This window comes from Heptranchias perlo, chromosome 24 (genome assembly GCF_035084215.1).
Source record: "Heptranchias perlo isolate sHepPer1 chromosome 24, sHepPer1.hap1, whole genome shotgun sequence".
NCBI classification, from domain to species: Eukaryota; Metazoa; Chordata; class Chondrichthyes; order Hexanchiformes; family Hexanchidae; genus Heptranchias; species Heptranchias perlo.
Window position 1 is genome coordinate 9,251,198 of NC_090348.1, and position 9,444 is coordinate 9,260,641.

Here is a 9,444-nt window from a genome sequence, read left to right on the forward strand (position 1 = left end):
TTGTCTAAATCGCCTTGAAGCCACTTTGCATCCCCCTCACAATTCATGATCCCACCTAGTTTTGTGTCGTCAGCAAACTTGGAAATATTACATTTGGTTCCCTCATCCAAATCATTGATGTATAGTGAATAGCTGGGGCCCAAGCACTGATCCCTGCGGTACCCCACTAGTCACTGTCTGCCACCCCGAAAAAGACCCATTTATTCCTACTCTCTGTTTCCTGTCTGTTAACCAATTTTCAATCCATGACAGAATATTATCACCAATCCCATGTGCTTTAATTTTGCACACTAACCTCTTATGTGGGACTTTATCAAAGGCCTTCTGAAAATCAAAATACACCATAGCCACTCGTTCTCCCTTATCTATTCTACCAGTTACCTCCTCAAAAAATTCCAGTAGGTTTGTCAAACATGATTTCCCTTTCATAAATCCATGGTCAGTTTGTCTAATCCCATTGATATTTTCTAAATGTCCTGTTATCATATCCTTTATAATAGACTCTAGCATTTTCCCTACTACTAACCAGTCTGCAGTTCCCTGTTTTCTTTCCCTCCCTTTTTTAAATAGTGGGGTTACATTTGCCACCCTCCAATCTGCAGGAACTGTTCCATAATCTATAGAATTTTGGAAGATGACAACTAATGCATCCACTATTTCCATGGCTACCTCTTTTAATGCTCTGGGATGTAGATTATCAGGCCCTGGGGATTTATCGGCTTTCAGTCCCATTAATTTCTCCAGCACCTTTTTTACTGATACTAATTTCCTTTAATTCCTCCTTCTCACTAGGCCCTTGGTTCCCTAGCATTTCTGGGATGTTATTTGTGTCCTCTTCCGTGAAGACAGAACCAAAGTATTTGTTTAATTGCTCTGTGTCTGCAGATGATGTCACCAAGGGGCAGCATATAGACGAAGAAGCGTGGCCGAGGGTGGATCCTTGGGGGCCTCCCATGGTAAAAGTGCAGAGGTGGGAAGAGAAGCCATGGCTGGAGAGGCTTTGGTTACTATCGGATACATTGGAAGCAAGTAAGAGCAGTCCCATCGAGCTGGACGACAGAGGACAGGTTTTAAGAGGAGTTATTAGGTGTATTGAGCCAGACTGATATCCAAGAAACAGGAGGTCTCCAAAATGAATGCAGGTTTCTATTTTAGAGGCAGCTGGTGACCTTAGCTATAATTTGCAGGGCAGGGGAATGGGACTAACTCTTTCAAAGAGCCAGCACAGGCATGATGGGCCAAATGGCCTCTTTCTGTGGTGTATCATTCTATGATTCTAAGAAAATCACTAATAAATCCAATAAAGAATTCAGGAGAAACTTCTTTACCTAGAGAGTGGTTAGAATGCGGAACTTGCTACCACTTGGAGTATTTGAGGCGAATAGCATAGATACCTTTAAGGGGAAGCTAGGTATGTACATGAGGGAGAAAGGAATAGAAGGATATGCAGTTAGGGTTAGATGAAGAGGGTTGGGAGGAGGCTCGCTTGGAGCATAAACACCGGCATGAACCAGTTGTGCCGAATGGCCTGTTTCCGTGCTCTACGTTCTATGTAATTTTTCATTACAAGAAGAAAGCATGATCAAAGACAAGAATAAGAGAGGAACTAGTGAAGAGATGAAGCTAATCACCTTGGTAAAGCCACCTCCATTTCTTCAACTCGTTTCTCCTGAAACGCACATCATAAACCTACACCCCTCCCTCTCCTACATAACAGTACAGTGTATGGAACAGAGACATGGTGCTGACTGGGTCTCTGTGGGCTGCACCCTGAGAAGTGTCTCCATGTCCTATACTGTGTCTTGTGTTTTTCTTAAAAACATTTTAATAAATTTAAGTTTTGTTTGTCTCTCGTGTGTGTTTTTACCAATTTGCGGTGCCCATTTTGGCATCGTTTTGCTTGCGCTAATTCTGGGCCTTTGTGGTGCATACATAATCAGGATAATTATTTTTCACCACTCAGCTGCTTTCAGTCAAAATGCACAACAATTGGCCGTCTAATTCTAATGCAAAGAATCCTACTCACTAATTTTCTCTTGTTTTGGAGATAGTTTAGAAACATAATCTAACAGTATAAAATAATCACAATTAAAGAATACATTTGAGGAGGTCCATTCCGCTAATAACAAATATTGTAGTCAAATTTTGTTTGATAAAGCTCCCGTGAAACGCCTTGGGATGTTTTACTACGTTAAAGGCGCTATATAAATGCAAATTGGTGTTGTTGCATATTCTTACCACAAGATGGCAGTGAGAATACTAACAATACATTTCCTGTTGCAGCAGTTTAGATAAGAATGATTCAATATTATAACTACCATGAAAAACAGCTGTATTTGCAACAATAAACTCACATAATTGTTCTAAACTGCGTATCTACTGATCTAATATTTCCAGCATATCATTGTGTATTGGGCTCAGTTACAACCAGCAGATGACTGATGTAGTATTCAACAAGGATCGTCTCTGCTGCCATCTACTGTCGGTTTGTAGAAAGACACACACAAATTCAGATAGTCCTGAATTTGAAGTGTGCAACTACTTGCTTTTAAGTTGGTGTGTGTTGTCTCTAAATAAACAGACGAATATTCCCCACTTGTCATTAGCGGGTGTTAAATCTTTTTCCAAATTTCTGAAAGCCAGGTTTCTATGTTGTTTAAAGATAATATCTAATTTATTTACAGTATTGTATATAGTATAATGGGCATCTTAAATGAATGAGTTTAAATCTTCACACTTATTAATTATGTGTGTTATTTACAAGTTTTAAAAGGAAGTCTGCAGCTAATTTGCTCTTGAACAGACAGCAAACACGTTCATAAAGCAAAATAAAGATTTGTAATTAAATTTGCAATTATAATTCATGTTTTTATAATATTCTTAGCAATCTTAATTTAAATTTTCTATTTGCAAGTTTGGGATGCACCAAACTTCAAATAAGTTACAAGATCAGAACACAAAAGGCTCAGATCTCATAAACCACTGCAACAAAGAACGAATAGTTTACAAAGTCACATAAATCCCAAGAGTGCTGTGACTTTACAACCCAACTATTAACTTACATCAAGCACAATGTTCTACTTTCTCATTTCAATTAACATAGGACACAACAACAGCATTTACACAGTGCCTTCCATGTGGAAAAATGCCCTAAGGTACTTCACTGAGGCATACTCAAAAATTGAGGTCGAGCCAAAAAAGGAGATATTAGGACAGGTGACCATAGGAGGAGAGAGGCGGAGAGGCGAGGGGTTTTAGGGATCATGGGGCCTAGGTTTCTGAAGGTACGGCTGCCAATGATGCGTGAAGGGAGGGGGGGTGCACAAGAGGCCAGAGTCAGAGGAATGGAGAGTTGTGGGGAGTTTGTGGGGCTGGTGGAGGTTACAGAGATAGGGAGGGTCGGGACCATGAAGGGATTTAAACAGATGGAAGTAATAACCATTGTATAACAAGAAAACAAAAGTCATGGAGTAAAATTATTTTCAGGAAATGCTGCTCCTGGATTCAAGTGAGAAAAACATAGAGATAATCACTCAGTTTTGAATTAAATCACAATACTTCAAGTAAGATTTAAAGGCAAAGTATCGAATGCAATTTAATGAATTAAATAAATTATTTCTCCTTACTATAATACAGAAGGGACATCAATATATCCATATTTAAAAATAAACAAATTCAATTGCGACTACAGACTATTTTTCCTTTCCAAACATCAAATGTGTGGGTGCGTATATTTTAGTCAATCTCCCATAGCATTGCTCATGAAGAGTCAGCATCAAGTGTAGCCTTCAGCTGAAGAGGGGTTAAGAGATTGGGCGACAATCAGACCGGGAGGTGGGAGGGTGGGGGGGGGAAGATGGGGAACATGGTCCAGACGACGGGATGGATCACATTCTCCTCCTCCGGTTAGACCTGGATCGCATTCTCCTCCCCCCACCATTAGACCTGGATCACATTCTCCTCCCCCCTGTTATCACATTCTCCTCCCCCCCCCCTCATTAGACCTGGATCACATTCTCCTCCCATTAGACCTGGATCACATTCTCCTCCCCCCTGTTATCACATTCTCCTCCCCCCTGTTAGACCTGGACCATGTTTTTGAGCATGAACAACAGCGAGTTGAGTTCTTGGAAAGCTCAGCGCATGCGCAGCGAGTGACATTATTGGATGCGGTGTCACTATTCACTTTGTAATGTAAATGTGACCCCCCCCCCCCACCACTTTCTATCCACTAACCCTGAAAACAACCCATGACCCACACACATTGCCCCATCAGTCACTATAGCTCTCTCCCAGGGTGTTTGACGGAGTGATTAGTGACAGTGTGGGTACTTCTGGTTTTTGATCGATGCTTGACGTCCTCCTGACGGGCCAACCAATCACGTCACTTGCAACACATGCTAAAAAGCTACTGCTCTGCTAGTGACCTCACTTCCAATGACGTCACCCTCACCCGTTCTCATTGAATGAAATGCGCCCTCATTAAACCAACCTTGCAGCTCAAATTAAGAAAATAGTCAATGCTGCAGATTTGTCAAATTCAGCCTCAAAGAAATGCATACAGCTCCCCACATGATTTTGCAGTGCCCGTTCATGGGGCCACATATTTGATGGGGCCCACAAGTCAATTGCTGGTTGGCCTGGCATAGAGTATTTTCAAAGTCAAACCGAAGTAGGAAGCTGCTCAATGTGGAGGTCTCACTCCTCCAGCAGATGGGAGCTTTTACAGATCATGTTGATGATGTGCCACGCATGATGCCAGGTTCACAGCGACTGGCATAAATTGACGCCATGCAGCCCTCCATAAGGTGGGGCCTGGCTTGCCAGTGGAAATAATCTTTCACTATTTACCCACAATAAGGTCCCCAGGTTTCATTCACCCCTTTACTAGTTGCTCCTCTCTCGGCATCACTTCCACACACCATGTTCTTGCTGCTGCTCCCGACTCTGCCCGACTTATCCCGCCCTGTTCCTCTCTTCCCCGCCGCCCCCATTCCTCAGCCATCCTCTTGTCGGGTTGCATCTAAGTATACGCTGCTCTGAGTAAACAGATCCAGCTCTTTATGCCTATCTGAGTAACTAAGGTTCTTTAAGCTAGGAATTATTCTCGGAGCTCTCCTTTGGACCTTTTCCAAGACCACTCTATCACCCACTGTGTGAGGGGACCAAAACTGGGTGCAGTACTTCAAATGTGGTCCAACCAACGACCTGTATAATGACAGAAGGGGGTCCTTTGATTTGTACTGAATGGTTCTATTAACACAAACCAATACCGGTGGCTTTAGCTACAGCTTCTCTACATTGGTCATGAACTTTCAGTGATCTGTGCACAATAACACCCAGATCTTAGTCTCTCTCAACCTCTTTCAGTATTATTCCCTATAATTATAGCGTATTCTGTGTTGGTCCTACCAACATGCATTACATATCATTTATGTGTTATTTGCCATTTTGGTGTTTAGCGGCAGGCAGGCCTCCATGGGAGCTTCACTAGGATTGTCGGCCATTCAAAGGTCCACCTGCTGCTGCTCCCGAGATGCCCTTCCACATCAAGCGTTGCAGCAGGCTGAATCCCCAGGCATGATGGTGATCGTTGACTGTGGGCCATGAGGTTGAGGAGGAGAGGGGATAGTGCTCCAAGGCATCAGTGAGTTCCTCCCAATTTGTTGTTGGAAGTGAGGGGTAAGTAGGGGCGAATTTATGGAAACGATTGATGCTGGAGTAGTAGACGATCTTGGCAGAGGAGGGTGAGGCCTGAATGCGCTTGATATTGTCCATTCCGATAAGGTGATGGATGGTTAAGCGTGTTGTGCATTGGATACACCCAGGCCTGTGCCCCTTGGGCTCACAGGAGTGAAGATGGGGGCCATGCCAGGGAAAGGAAGGAAGGAAAGAAATAAAGGAACCAAAACATGGCAGCCAATTTGCACTCAGCAAGATCCCACAAACAGCAATGAGATGGTGTTGGTGAAGTGGGCAGGGTGGGACTTATGCCTGCCCACACAATCCCCCCTGCAGCTACTCGCAATGTGGAGACCTCACTCCCCAGACAGGGGAGTTTCATTGGAGTTTTTACAGATCATGCTGATAGCATTCAACAAGGTTCCACATAAGAGACTGTTAACAAAAATGAGAGCGCATGGAATTGGAGGCAACCTATTGGCTTGGATAGGGAATTGGTTAGTAGGTAGGAGACAGAGAGGAGGGATAAAGGGTATGTACTCAAATTGGCAGGATGTGACTAGTGGTGTCCCCAGTGGTCTGTACTGGGGCCACTTTTCACTATATTTATAAATCACTTGAAGGAATAGAGAGCCGTATACCTAAGTTTGCTGATGTCAGTAAGTTAGTTGGCACAGTAAATAGTGTAGAAGGGAGCAGAAAGTTGGAAACATAGAACATAGAAAATAGGAGCAGGAGTAGCCATTCGGCCCTTCAAACCTGATCCTCTATCTCAATACCATATTCCCGCTCTCTCCCCATACCCCTTGATGCCTTTTGAGTCTAGAAATCTATCAAGCTCCTTCTTAAATATATTCAGTAACTTGGCCTCCACAGCCTTCTGTGGTAGAGACTTCCACAGGTTCACCACCCTTTGAGTGAAGAAATTTCTCATCTGAGTCCTAAATGTCCTACCCCGTATTCTGAGACTGTGACCCCTCGTTCTGGACCCTCCAGCCAGGGGAAACATCCTCCCTGCATCCAGTCTGTCTAGCCCGGTCAGAATTTTATATGTTTCAAAGGAACATTGAGCGGGTAAAACTGTGGCAGATGGAGTTCAATGTGGGAAAGTGTGAGGTCATCCAATTTGGACCTGAGAACGATAAATCAGAGTATTTTCTAAATGGCGAGAAGCTAGGAACTGTGGAGGAGCAGAGAGATTTAGGGGTCCATGTACAGAATCACTAAAGCTAGTGGACAGGTACAAAAAGTAACTAAAAGGGCTAATGGAATGTTGGCCCTTATCTCAAGGGGGCTGGAATACAAAGAGGTGGAAGTTATGTTACAGCTGTACAGAGCTCTGGTTAGACCCCATTTGGAGTACTGCATTCAATTCTGGGCACTGCACCTCAGGAAGGATATATTGGCCTTGGAGGGGGTGCAGCGCAGAGTCACCAGAATGATAGTAGGGCTAAAAGGGTTAAATTATGAGGACAGGTTGCATAAACTAGGCTTGTACTCCCTTCAGTATAGAAGATTAAGGGGTGATCTAATTGAAATGTTTGAGATGATTAAAGGATTTGATAGGGTAGATAGAGAGAAACTATTTCCTTTGGTAGGAGCTGGGTCATTCAGGGCTGATGTCAGGAAGCACTTCTTCGCACAAAGGGTAGTGGAAATCTGGAACTCACTCCCCCATAAAGCTGTTGAAATTGAAAATTTGAAAACTGAGATTGATAGAATTTTGTTAGGCAAGGGTATTAAGGGTTACAGAACCAAGGCGGGTAGATGGAGTTAAGATGCATAGCAACAGTTAGGTAATTGAATGGCGGAACAGGCTCGAGGGGCTCAATGGCCTATTTCTATTCCTATGTTCCTGTGGCAGTCTTGGAAATCAATGCAGCTGCCAGCCAAACATTAGGAGGAGGATATAGCAGCTGTTACTTCTGTAGTGGCAAGTTACTGCCAGTGTGTTTGAAATTAGCAATCCCCCACCCTGTTCATTTGGTTCCGGTGGGTGCGCTGCCAGCAGAACGTTTAGGGCCACAGAGGGGTCATGGGAGGGAAATCATGGCAGAAATTGAGGTGACCAGTTCTGGGATGGAGTTTTGGCTGAGGTGCCCTGCCCCACTTCACTTGCCAGAAGTCAGTGGTTTTCATAAGGAAAGTTCAGGCCTTTATGTCAGAGGAAGTTGTGAACAGTTTACTGTTCAGACCTCACTTTGACTCCCTTGTGTAGTGCTGGTCACTGAGGCACAAGGGAGCTACTGATGTGCTGTGGCCAGTGCAGAGAAAAGCCACAAGGATCGCTAGTATAGGAGAAACCAACATAGATTCAAATATAGGAATGATATCAAGAAATCATTCTTCACACAAAGAGGGATCAACACTTGATTCAAGGTGAGCCAAATGGCTATGCTCATCCAGTTATCTTGTGATCTCTTTTTCTTGAATGAAGAGGAGCAATGGAAGGAGGATGAGCAGCCTTCATATATACACATAACCCAACTGGCAGAGTAGCCGTAGGAGTGAAGAGGAGGCACTGTGCACTTTGTGTTGCTTACACTTCTCAACAGCTATCGCTTATATTCCAAAAGGCACTGTGCGTTATTTGTGGAGTAGAAGGCAATGCTACTGTCTGCTAGCCCCATACCCTGTCTGCCATTTTTTCCCCAACTCCATGTTTGAACCTCACCGATCAGGTTTCGGTCCTACTCAAAGTCAAAAGTGAGATCCTCGGTGACTGTGGCCATTGTGCACCATCCCTCATCTTTATTTCAATAGTTTTTAAACACGGTTAACCACACCATCTTTCTCCAACATATCTTCTCCATTGTCCAGTTGAGTGGGAATACCCTTGCTTTGTTCCACTATTGCCTATCCCTGCAATGGCTTCCAACCCCATATCCTCTCCATCACAAAGACCACCTACTTCCACCTCCACATTGCTCATCTCAGCCTATGTCTCAGCCCATCTGCCGCTGAAAGCCTCATCCACGCTTTTCTTACCTCCAAACTTGACTATTCCAATGATCTCCTGGCCAGCCTCCCATCAATTAACTTGAGCTCATCCAAAACTCTGCTGCATGAATCCTAGCTCGCAGCAAGTCTCATTCACCCATCACCCCTGTGCTCGCTGTTCTACATTGGCTCCTGGTCCACCAAAACCTTTATTTTAAAATTGTCATCCTCATGTTGAAATCCTTCCATGGCCTCACCCTCCTATCTGAACTCAGTAGTGACAGCGCTGTAGGTTCTCTGAACTCTGTAACCTGCCTGACAATGACTGGATCAAATTACATATTGCAGAGAACTTGAATTACTCTACAGCAGACTAGATCAAATTACACATGCTACACAAAGGGTTGGGTGAGTATTGTCCTCCCACATCCTGTCGGTGGCAATACCAGAATATGTTAGTTCCACCACAGTGGTGGTAATAGACATGACCATAGGCTTGTCATTAAACCCTTCAGCCAGTGGTGACCCCACATCACCTCCTCTGGTGACAGAATGTAACTACAGTGTGGCAAGTTTACAGAGGCAGTTTCATTATAAATGTGGACAAAGGAATTTTATAGAAAAAATTGACTGGAAGTACACACAACTGCAAGATTTTTAATGTGTATATAAACAAATATTTTCCGCTTATCCAATTGACTAAAGAGATGAGGTAAAATGTTTCCACACATTCATTCATGGGATTTACTCCAAGGAAACAATGCAAAGTCATTCCGTATTTATCACACCAACATAGCCTGCTAGCAAATGAAACAATGCACA